The following is a 12,279-nucleotide window of genomic DNA, read 5'->3' on the forward strand; positions in this document are numbered from 1 at the left end:
CAGTATCGTGGTATTAGATCGTTTGAATTGGAACGATGCACTCGATGTTCGTACGTTTCCTTTTTGTTTTTTTTTTTTTTTTTTTTGCTTTACTTACTCGAAATGTTGCGAAAAGATGAATGATGAAGATGAAATCAAGATTTTTAAAACACAACAATGCCTGTGTTGGAATGAGCTTTTTTAAAAAGGAAACATCAAAAAATGAGAGACAAAGTACAAGACGGAGTACAAAGAGACTGTAATAATAAGTTTTATATACAGTAGAATAACTATTGTTCGTTGAAATAAGAAATTATTCTTTCGAACAAAGAAACAATATTTTATCGAACATCGAATATTCTTTTTGAAACGAGAGAAAATTTATATGAAAACTATGCGTAAAGAAAATTAAAATAATTTTGTAACAATACCTGTTTAAAGAAGCTAAAATAATTTTCACAGATCGATAAATCGATTTAATAAATAAAAAAAAAAAGTGCGACGAATAAAATAATACAGTAACGTTACGAAATATTAATATAAATTGTATAAAAAACTTGTCTTAAAGATACACGTTTAATAAATTTTAATATAACTTCAAACTTGAAATGTTAGATTTTAGAAAAAGTTTATAATAATAAATTAATTTTTTCCATACAATTACAGAACAATTGTATCCAATATCGTTCGACGTAGAATTTTTTCCTCCTCGAGAAAAAATGTTGTGTAGGAGGCAAAATCGATCGATCCTCGACAACTTTCCTCCAATTTCAAACAAGCCTTCCCTTTATTATGATTCAGAAACTTCCACGGTAATTTTCTCGGAATTAATCCAATAACATTACGTCTGTTTTGAAAAGTTTGTATTCTTAGAATTCTTAGAATCCATTAAGCGCCAGAGGCGTTTCTACTGTTATTAGTCTCACAGTGTTCTTCTTTTCACCACTTACGGAATTTCAAATGACAACAATCAATTTTGTTTCACGATCAGTCGTGACAAGTTCGTGCCACTTACTACTACGTTGTTTCGAATCGAGACATTGTGAAAAGTTCTCCTCTATTGTGCGCGTTTTAATTTTACAAGTAATTACCAGAAAGAATCCTTCAATTTTCCCCCCTTTCTTTTCTTTTCTGATTCCATTGATATCATTGTTATCTACTTGCCTTACCTCAAATCAAGTGCAAAATTTTAAGGGTTGAAATTAAGAATAAAGTTACTTAAATTAATCACTTGAATAATTTATTATTCAAAGCATAAATAATTCCAATATAGCGTTTCAATTGCAGTAACAAATAAATATTATTTACTTAAAGTAGCTTTATTCGAAATTTTAACTGATTAATTTTTAATTACTATTTTATTAAACAATAACCTCAACTTTTTTTTCTTGAATCCTTCAAATCTTTCAAATTTTAAAATTTCGATATTTCGAATATTGGACGATCAATAATAGGATTTTTTGATTATCAACCGGTAATTAAACACTTGGATTTTTTTTCTTTCGAATTTATTTTACGCGTGTTTCAGTTCCTTTTCTCCGTTTAGTGCGATGTTGACAAAAAAGAGAAAAGATTAGAACGAATAGGAATTTCTGTTTATTACGTTGGTAATAATTTATTGGCGGTGGCGTTGTTTCGTTTTATGTTCGCGGTAGTAAAATTTTGTTTGTTTTTTTTCTTCTTTTTTTTTTTTTTTTATTACTATTCCTCGTTCGAGAAAATGGATTAAACGACAAAAGTTAATGCTGTGATTCAGTAAGTAAAAAGAATCGTGATTACATTATATTTGTCGAGGAGACGTACAATGAGATGATGAAAGATGATTAAATATTGAAAATTTCTAATTCTATTTTGAGATTAATCACTTTATTAATTTTTCTATTTCGTTTTAATGTTTAATACACGCATATTTGATATTAATGTATAATATAATTGTACATACATATTTATTATATTTGCACTATTTATAACACTGCTGGATCGGTTTATAATTGATTTATTCAAAACTCTTGGATAATCGTCATCGTATATTTGCACTGTAGTTATTGTGAGTGTAAATTTCGTAGAATTTTCATTGATTAAATTCAATTTTTTTTTTTCTTTATTTTAAAATATCACTAAATCAATATAAATATATATATAATCACATTTCTCTATTTAAAAATTTGTCTTAATAAATGTAAAAGTTTTTAATGTTAATTATTTGTTTCATTATATACATAATTTGTACATTTTAATTGATATGTTTGATTATATTTAAATAAAAAACGTCATCAGTTTACTTCAAATTTCATAATCATTTTTTCTCAAATTCGCGTTATACGATTCTTTACATTTTTCATCTTATTCCATATATTTGTGAGCGAAAGCCTTTGATAAAATTTTCTTCTGTGTATTAGAAACATAATTTACAAAGAATTTTAATTAACATTAGATATTTATATAAAAGTATAAGTAAAGCTAATGGCAAAAACCAATATAATGAAATAAATATCGTTTAATATTTTCTGTCTACGAGAGTTTCCTTTGTAGGAGAGATTATTGAATTAGCATTTAATAAACAATTTTAACATGATTTATAACATTTATATACTTTCTTTTTCAATTACAACAGCAACACCTTAGTATAAGATGGTATCGATTAATCTCGAAATAAAATAAGAATTGTTCTATTTTCCGTTTATAATATTGAATAATTTTTCCCATATTTAAACTTGACGTGATATTCTATACTCTACTATTATTATGAATATTTTTGAAACTATTCATAATAATGGAAAATATCTCAAGAGAAATTTGAATAATTATCCGGAAAAAATAACTCTCCGCTGTTTTCAATAATCTTGAATGACGAGTTGTCAAGATTCTAATTAGATTTAGTGTAAATTTAAATTAGGTTAAGCTAAATTTACTACAAGTTTAATTTAGGTTAGATTAGATTAGACTCCATATTTCTAAGAATTATCTTCAGTTAAACTATTAAATAAAAATTCGATCGTCTGGTCCAAAAAACGAAACTTATTTAAATATATAACTTAGTCTAAACTTAATCTATAAAATAACCTATAAAACTTAACCTACATAAAATATTGGAAAACTGTATAATATCGAATTGAAACATTTTTTTAATAAATAATAATCTTTCCAAGATTAGAATAATATATCAAGATCAATTAAAATTATTTTTATTGATATCTCGAAAACTAAAACTGAATAGGAAAAAGTTCTTCAGAACATTATTTTCAGTAACACGTTTCAAAATTATCAAAATTGATAAAAGAATTTATTTTTTTAAAAATTAACAAAACTTGCTGCACGCTTTTAAAAAAAAAAAGAATTACCAAAAATATTTTTCGCTATCATCAAAAATATTTCCAAGATATTCAACCAGCAAATCGACCTAAATATTTAAAACTCCAAACCAAAAATATTCGTATCCATCATCCTTCAAAATTGAAGAACAAATTCCTCAAAATCTTTTGCACACAAGTGTACAATTTACTCACCCCATATATATATATATATATATATATATATATATATATATATATATATATATATATCGGGATCCAAAGAAAGAAGGGCGAAACATCGGTCGTCGACAAAGTTTGTCCATTCGTGTATCTTCGATCTGAACAAGTCTGCTCGAACTGTCGAGAAGGCCCGTCGATCTTCCTTTCCGAGATGTTCGCCTCGTTATTACGTCGAAACTCTATCCCTGGTGGTGAAACGCGAGCTCGTGTCGAATTTCGACGCCTGTCGATTCCTCGTTTCTTTCCTTTCTTTCTTTCTTCTTTTTTTTTCTTTTTTTTTTTTTCTCTTCTTTCCTTGCTTTTTATCCCACGATCAGAGACCATCCATTTAGGCTTTTATCGGCGATCGAGGTAAATTAAAATGCTACGCCGCTTGTTCGACTCGATGTCAGGGGTTGTCTTTGTTCCGCGTCCCATTTCCGAGGATCGACACGTCGAAGAAATCGGCGTTTCCCCTCATTGTGGATGACACAGGCGATATTGGAACGCGGAAAATTAATTAAAAGAAACAGGGTGGAGGCGCAGGGTTGGAAATGGGCGAAAGGGAAGCGGGGTAATTTATCTTTGGGGGGAAGAGAAGAGGGAAGCATGGCTCGAGAACGCTCGATAAATTCGTATTAGCGAGAGGCAGTTTGAGAGTTTGACGATGTCGGATCGAGAAGATGAATTTTTATGAAGGTTGTGAAGATGTATTAGAAATATGGAGATTTTTGTGTATAGAAGCAACTCGAAGTTTCGTAATAATTAATGAAAGGATGAATTTATTGTAACTATAACTTTTAACGCAAAACATGACATTTTGCTTTTGTCGATTTGATATTTTGTATGAAAAGATTAATGTCAGATTTTAAGGAGAGAAAGATTTTAAGGGTGTTAATGATTTTGTTTTTATCAATGTTTTTATCAATGTAAAGAATAGGGAATTAATTTTATTCAGTTTTAAAAATATTAATTATAAAGTTAAAATCAAAAAGATATATTTAACAAAAATCATTTTGAGATCTCTTATAGAAAAGTTGTATTGAATTTAAAAATTAGAATTACTTTTTTTTTTTATTAGGATAGATTTTTAAAAATTATTCAAAATTTTATAATATTAAGTAGACAAGACAAAAATATTATTCTTTATAACTATTTCTAGAATCTATTTTAGCTTTATTTTAATAAAATTATTTACATTAATTTTATCACTAATTATTTATAACGAATTTAAATACAAATTCAGAAGATGCATTTCGTTTGAAAATTTTCCTTTTTGTGAAATTAAATTATTTTCTTAATAATCCTTTCTTAAATCTATATTTTCGCAACGAAATCTTTATAATGCATTGTACAGTATTTCAAATAATAGCAGAAGAGAAGACACGAATGATTACTACTATTTCAAATTGTAACAAAAAGTTTGTTTGAGTTTAATACAATGGCAAAGTCGTACAAGTTTTATTAAAGATAAGGCAAAAAAATAATAACTCGAAATAACTTTCCAGTTTCCCATTGAGAAGAAAGTTGTTAGAAATTAAATGATTGAAATTGAAGCTAAAACAATGTTACAAGATATGACAAAATAAATTTCTGCAAAATTATTAGACAAAGATATTGTAATATTTAATATTTTATTTTATATATTCTCTTAGGAAAATTCAAAAAAATATATAAGATTGCATAATATATTTTCACTATTTTTTTAATTAATTAAATGAAATATGTTTAATATTATTCTTGTTGTATAAGTTTGAAAAATGTATTATATAGAGAATCATAGAACGCAGAATACGTTTCCTTAATTATAGTACTTAACTCGAGAACATGTACGACAAAGTGACGTTAAATGTATTTACTATTGTCTTGCCTTTAATCGAACCTTTTAAGTATCGTAACGGATGCACTTCCTGTTCAGAAGATATATTTGCGAACAGAGATTGGCAATAAAAAGTGTTCGTATTTTGTATCAATCAATAATTATAATTAGATATTGATATACATAGTAGCTGAAAAAGAATTTGCAAACAATAAAAATACATTTAAAAGTATTTTCATATGAAAATTTGATAAAGTGAACTTAAAAAATCATTTTATTGAAAAACAAACACTTTTCTCAGATTCATACAAACATATATTACAAATTGAAAGTAGATATTAAGAAAATTTTTTGATAAATTCTAATTTTATAAAGTATTTTTTATAGAATATATGTAAAATATTATAAATATTATTTCAAAAAGATCTTCTTTAAACAATTATTTTTAAAAATTATATTTTTAATTTTTATTACTTTACAAATTTACATTTGGATATGTAAAAAATTTACTCGAATATTATATAATATCAAAATGCATATCACTTGTTGACAATTTAATTTCAATATAAAGACACAAAAAAAAAGAATAATAAATTAATAAGTGTCAAAGAATTTCAGTTCAATTAAAACGAAAAGAATTCGTTCCCGAGAAATGATACTGTAATAATTTACCAACACCATACTGCAAAAAACTCGTTTCTTCCAGCTCGTGCCTTTTACATTTTCTCATTTTACTTCGTGTATAGTACAAACAGGGATTTCACGTTGCATGTCCTTTCTCTCTACCTCGTCGTATATCTTTTCGCTTTTTTCAACACGCTAATGTATCTAGTGTTTTCTAACAAGGTGTATTCATTCGTGATTAATCCAAAAAATTCGTATATTTATAAAATATTGAATAAAAGTAACATAGATTAATAATATTGGAAATAGTAATAATTATAAATTAATTTAAATTTAGATTAATCTTTGAAATAATATTTAATAAAAATATCAAGATAATAATATAATTCAGATGATGGAATTTTTCAAAGAAAGATATAATACTTGTTTAATGTAATACTTTCTCAAAAAGAGATTAAGAAAATTTGTTTAAATATTTAAAAAATCTAGTATCATTTTAGTTTCTAAATAACATATATATTTTTTTAAATATAACTAATTCTGTGATTAATAAAAATCATTTTGTTGACGTAATTTTGCTGTTCTTTCAAAATTTTCAAATTTTCACTTACATCATGAGCTCTCTTATTACTAATTTATTATAATCAAAATTTATTTAAACAGAAAAAAAAATATTCCACATATTTATAATGAAAAAGATATTAGTAAATAATTCATATACTGTTCGAATAACAAAATGTTTGCATAATAGAAACTTCAGCAAAGTTCAAACTACTTGAAATTAACACGTAATATTCCAAGTATAATATTTACATCTCCATATCTGCCAAACATCTTAAAATTCGAATACAAGTCGAATAACTTCTAAGCAAGGATAAATTTGTAAGCATATTTTCACTGACATTAGTACAAACTCATTCCTCAAGACGATTCATTATAATGAATCGCTCTCGCTCGTCATTTCTCTCCCCCTCGTGGCCATTTTTATCGCCACCATTCAATCGTTTTCTTTCTATCTCCAACATACTCCATTTCTAAGGCGAATCCTCACGGCCGAGAAGGAGAACTTTAATTATCGCCCCCTTTGTGTCCTCGAACGATATTATAAAAGGGCGAAACGGTTGCATCCATAAGGGCCTCAATTATAATTCAAAAAGCCATCCGACTACCGCCACTTGTCGCGAACCGCGTCCAACTGCTTTCAAGCAGCTTCTCATCGCTTTCGTTCAAGCGTCCTGCTGCACAATGCGAGCAGAACGTTTCTTTGTCACAGATATCGCCGAATATTTCATGCCACACGAAGATTCTTAGTATTATATATATAATATATTATCATTGTGGTTATTTCGTTCGCATTTTGTCCGATATTTATTGGGAGAAATTGGAAGATTCGTAATAAAAAATGAATATTGTCGATTCTTCTAAGAGAACAGAAACGTGCTCTGGCGTGTTTAATTTTTTTTTTCTCAATAGATTAAATATTAAATTTAATATGTTACAAAAGTCTTCATACATTATCTTACAAGAAATTTATTTATCTCGAAGAGTCTCCAAGATTTTAAGAAAAATTTGTATATATAATTTATTTTCTAATCGAAAATTTCTTTGATATGAAATCAAAATATGAATATTTTATAGCAATTAATGGAAAAATAAAATAAATTATAAAGCTAATAATATTGAAATAAATTTTTGTTCAAATATGTAATTCTGATTTATTAAATTAACAATAAAGAAAAGATTATAGAATTAGTATTTTTAAATAAATGTAATGAACATAAAGATATAATTTAATAATCTTCTTTAATTAATAAGGAAATAATAATGCAATATTTAAAATATTATAGAAGAAAATTGTTAAAAATCAAACTGAATGAAATATTTGATTCGAATTGCATTATAATCTTTAAAAATATTTACTTACAATTCGTGTTAAAAAAAGAAATATAAAAAAATATTTAATCAAATGACATTTCAAGAAACTTTCAGAAAAAAAAAAGTTTTAAGACAACGATTAATAGATAATAATATTTAAGTACAATTGATAAGTATAATTGATTTAATTATCATGATTTAAAAAAAGTTTTTTTTTTATTTTTCTCTAATATTCATAAAATAAAAAATTCTTAATAAAAATATTTTTCTAACTTCAATTTTGAATTATAATTAATCATAACAAAATACAATCATTACAAGCGAGTGTATCGTTCTATTAAATTTATTACCAAAGATTTCTAAATAATTAAACTATTGTTGTATAACATCCTTTAGAAAATCCATTAATCCCTAATTAATTATAATACTTTAAACGTGCGAATATCGATTGTGTACAAAAGGAATGCAAATGGATTCTCGTTCCTTTCGTTCCAATTTCCTTTTTTCCCATCACATTTTTCGAGGCATCAAAAATCCTTTGATAATTTTTCCCAAATTTTCTCGCGTTTAAATTGAATGATTCACAATTCGATTAGCAAATTAATGAACTCCAAGTTAATGAACCAGTTAAAGGAGTTCATTTCAAGAACAAACCGACATCACAATTCCTGCAACATGGGAATAAAAATTTCCACCCCTCGTTCTTCCCATCCCCCTCTCCCCTCTTTTCTTTCTCCCTCTTCTTCTAGTCCCCTCATTTTCTCTTTGTTCTCCGTATTTCTTTTGTTCGCATCCATATGCGAACGATCGCAATCTCCACTTCCTTATTTCCGTGAGAATGGTAATTACCTGGCTTCGTGTCTCTGATAGGAGAAATAACGATGAGATATGAATCTCATGTTTAAAATCGTTGTTTCTTAAAGCTATTCTATTAATTATTACAATTGTTGTCACGATATCAGCTATTATTATTAAAATGATTGTTGATCGAATTTTTCGTGGAAAGTAATAATAATCATTTAAAGATGTTAAACAATTTTAAATTCGTTTGATTTTTTATTTATGAAAAAAGAAAAATGTTACTCGTTTGTTCATAAAACTTTCTCACAGTGTTTTCTTGAGTGTAGAATTACTTACTTTACTGATGCAGATGAAAGTAACTCGATTGTAGAAGAAAGATTAAATAATTTGCGAAAGAAGAAGTTTAAGCAAAATATTTTCTTTAAATGTCTATGTACTTTCCCCATGCAAATTATCCTACACTAATGATAATAATGAATATTTCTGGATTTTTCCAACAGTCAATAAGAGGGATAATTATAAAGAGATTCTCTTGGTAAATCCTTTGTGTATAATTAAGTATCGTTTATGATTAAAAAAAAGTGAAAGATCTTGATGAAAGAAAATGAAAAGGAAGTAAATATTGGTTAATTAGCAACATTTTTTTTATTTTTCTTGAGTTTTATTCGCAAAAATGAAATTGAAGGAGAAGAGCTAAAAAGAAAGCTTAATTATTGTTGCTTTCTAATAAATATTCAATAATGAAGAAAAATAAGATAGAATTGGATAATTGATCCATCTTTAAGTGTATTTATTTTAAAACAATCAAATATTATTTAAATTTATTTTTAGATATTGACAAGTTTCTTTCAACTTTAATATTTTAAAGACAAATATTACACATTACATATTACAATAATTAGAATTTGATGGGGTTCGTTGAAAAAAAGATAATATAGATTCTAAAAAAAAATAACATTGTAAACATGAATTTAAGAATAGAATTGTTTACAACAAGTTGTTAAAGTCGTGTTTCAGCTACAATAGCGCTGATCTCGAGTCAAGAATGCTTGTATTTTCAGCTACAGCTATTTGAATAGAGGGAAATTAATTTGGGATAAAAGCACGTGTATCGATAACGTTTCAATTGTATTGAAAAAAGCTTCTCTTCTATATTTTTATTTAACCTGGAAACTATACAACTTCGAATTATTCTGCAGAAGTTACTATCGATATATCAGGAATTGAGGAATTTAATTGAAATATAGTATTACTATAGTAAAAAAAAATTTAAGATTAAAATGATTGAAAAAAAAAATGAAAACAGTTTCCAAATATATTTTAATTGTATACAATGTAAAAATAATAAGACATTTAAAATAATCATTTTTAATTGTATTAAAATTTATCGTTAATGAAAATTCTTAGAAAGAAGATAATTTAATTTTTTACTTTAACAAATATCTTATTTCTTGTATACAATTTAAAGAAAATCAAAAATTTGATAAATAAATTAGACTTATTTATTTTTATTTGTATATCTCTGTACAAGATACACAAAATTTTCTAGTTCTATTTGAAAGTGAAAGAGTCGCATATAAAATATATTTTTATATCTCGAAAGACAAAAAAATTTTTATTAAAAGATATCAACTGATACCATAGCGATCAATTCTCGATTGCTGGTCGATAAAAAAATTCGATTGGAAACGAAGGAAAATGGCAGGAAAAGTAGAACCTTCGTGGAGAACCACAGCGAAATAATTTATTCCTTGATTCGTTCGAGGCAACGTTCGTTCCGCATCCCCCTCGTTCGATGCATAGACAATTTTTCGAATCGGTAGCAATCTCGTGTTCCTCGAGCCAATATAATATAATTCGACTTAAGCGCAATTGATTTTCCAATAAACTGGGGACGCACAAACGCGTGCAAGCGTTGATTCCAGCTCGAGAAGATGAAACGAGCGATGAAATACGATGGAAAAATCTGTCAACCCCAGAATATAAACGATGGCCGCTCTGTAACCGGAAGCTACATTAAATAGAGAAATGTTAGAAATGATGGACGAAACGCGTTATGTGAAAAATACAAATTCCAGAAAATGTTAGTCCATGTTTAGGTTTTAACCTGAGTTTGTAAATTTCTTTTTTCTTTTTAATTTTTTTTTCTTTAATTTCGAATACATTGTGTTTTAGATAAATTTGAATGGTAATTGATTTGTTAAAAAAAGAGAAAATAATGATAGATAATGATTAATGCATAAAAATTTGTTAGTTTTGATTTTGAACAAATAAGTTTTGTAACTATAAAATAGCACAGAAAATGTAAAATTTAAAAACATGGAATATCTTTCATTTAAAAGGAAGGAAAATTTAATATAGCAATGTATAAATTGTTGTATATTATACATTTCTTCATTATAATTTATTTTGATCGTTATTTTTCATTTTTTTCATAAAAATCATACAAAAATAAAATGAAATAATTCCTACGCATATATGTATATATATATATAATTTAAATTTATAATACTTTCATTTATTTGGTAAAATTTTTACAAAGAATTCAAGGATCTTTTACAAAATGTTAAATCAGTTTTCATTTCATTTTTTAATTTTTAATTATTAAGAAATTGTAATTGAATTTTTATCTTCAAAAATTAATCATCGATAAATAATTTTGGAAAAAGAAAGAATTAGGTAAAATATAATATAGTAAAATATAAAATAAATTATGAAATAAAATTTAAAAAATATTTATTCTTATAATAACGTTAAATTTTTAACACATTAATAATTCTTTTTTTAATTTATTATATTACATGATATACTTAATAGTTATTTAATAATTACTGAAGTAATGAAAAAATTACAATGTTATGCTAATTAATATTAGCATTATAATATAAAAATATTAATTTTGTTATTTTTTCTTCTTTCTTTTTTTATTAAAATATTTGCATGTAACAAATCACACATTCGCAAAATCGCTTTCGCTAGGAATGTAATTAGAACATATAATCAATATAATATATTTATTTTAGAGAATATTATATTTATAAATATAATATGAAAATCGAATTATGCTGATAATTTTAAGTTTTCTAGTTTATACTTTTTATCTATTCCTATTTTTTTCTATTCACAAATTAAAAATAATATCAAGAAGTAAAAAATATAAATACATAATTGTTTTATGTTTCTATAAAAATTTCATATTATTTGTTAAAAAAAATTTATCATTTTTAACATTACAAATGAAGATTTTATAAATTTACTGAAAAAGAAATGTATATGTATATACATGTATAATTAATGTATTATAAATTTAAACTTTTTTTTTATAAAAATTTTTTTAAGAAAACTTAAATATTATACAGAATATTATACAGAATGTGAAAGATTAATTAATTAATCTACAATTTATATACAAAACAATAATTTTCTGTCATCAATCTTTCTTTAACAATATTTATACTTTGATAATATTAAATAATATTATACAATATATTAACATCCAATATATATTCTTATTATAATTATACATCAAGAATTGTATCGCAAAAATATTTTGATACACGTGCTGAATGTATAATTAAATACATACAAAGAATTCTTCTCAGAATCGTTTAGAAAAATATTTATACGTATAAATAAGTAATAGTTGATGAGACAATAGGGGGAACAAAG

General features: G+C 25.2%; 1 protein-coding gene across 7 annotated transcripts in view; it reads left to right on the forward strand.

The window, feature by feature from the left end:
- Positions 1–12,279, forward strand: part of nAChRa6 (nicotinic acetylcholine receptor alpha6 subunit) — a 349,900-nt gene that overhangs the window by 282,151 nt on the left and 55,470 nt on the right.

The sequence above is a fragment of the Apis mellifera genome, linkage group LG2, assembly GCF_003254395.2.
Source record: "Apis mellifera strain DH4 linkage group LG2, Amel_HAv3.1, whole genome shotgun sequence".
Classification (NCBI taxonomy): Eukaryota; Metazoa; Arthropoda; class Insecta; order Hymenoptera; family Apidae; genus Apis; species Apis mellifera.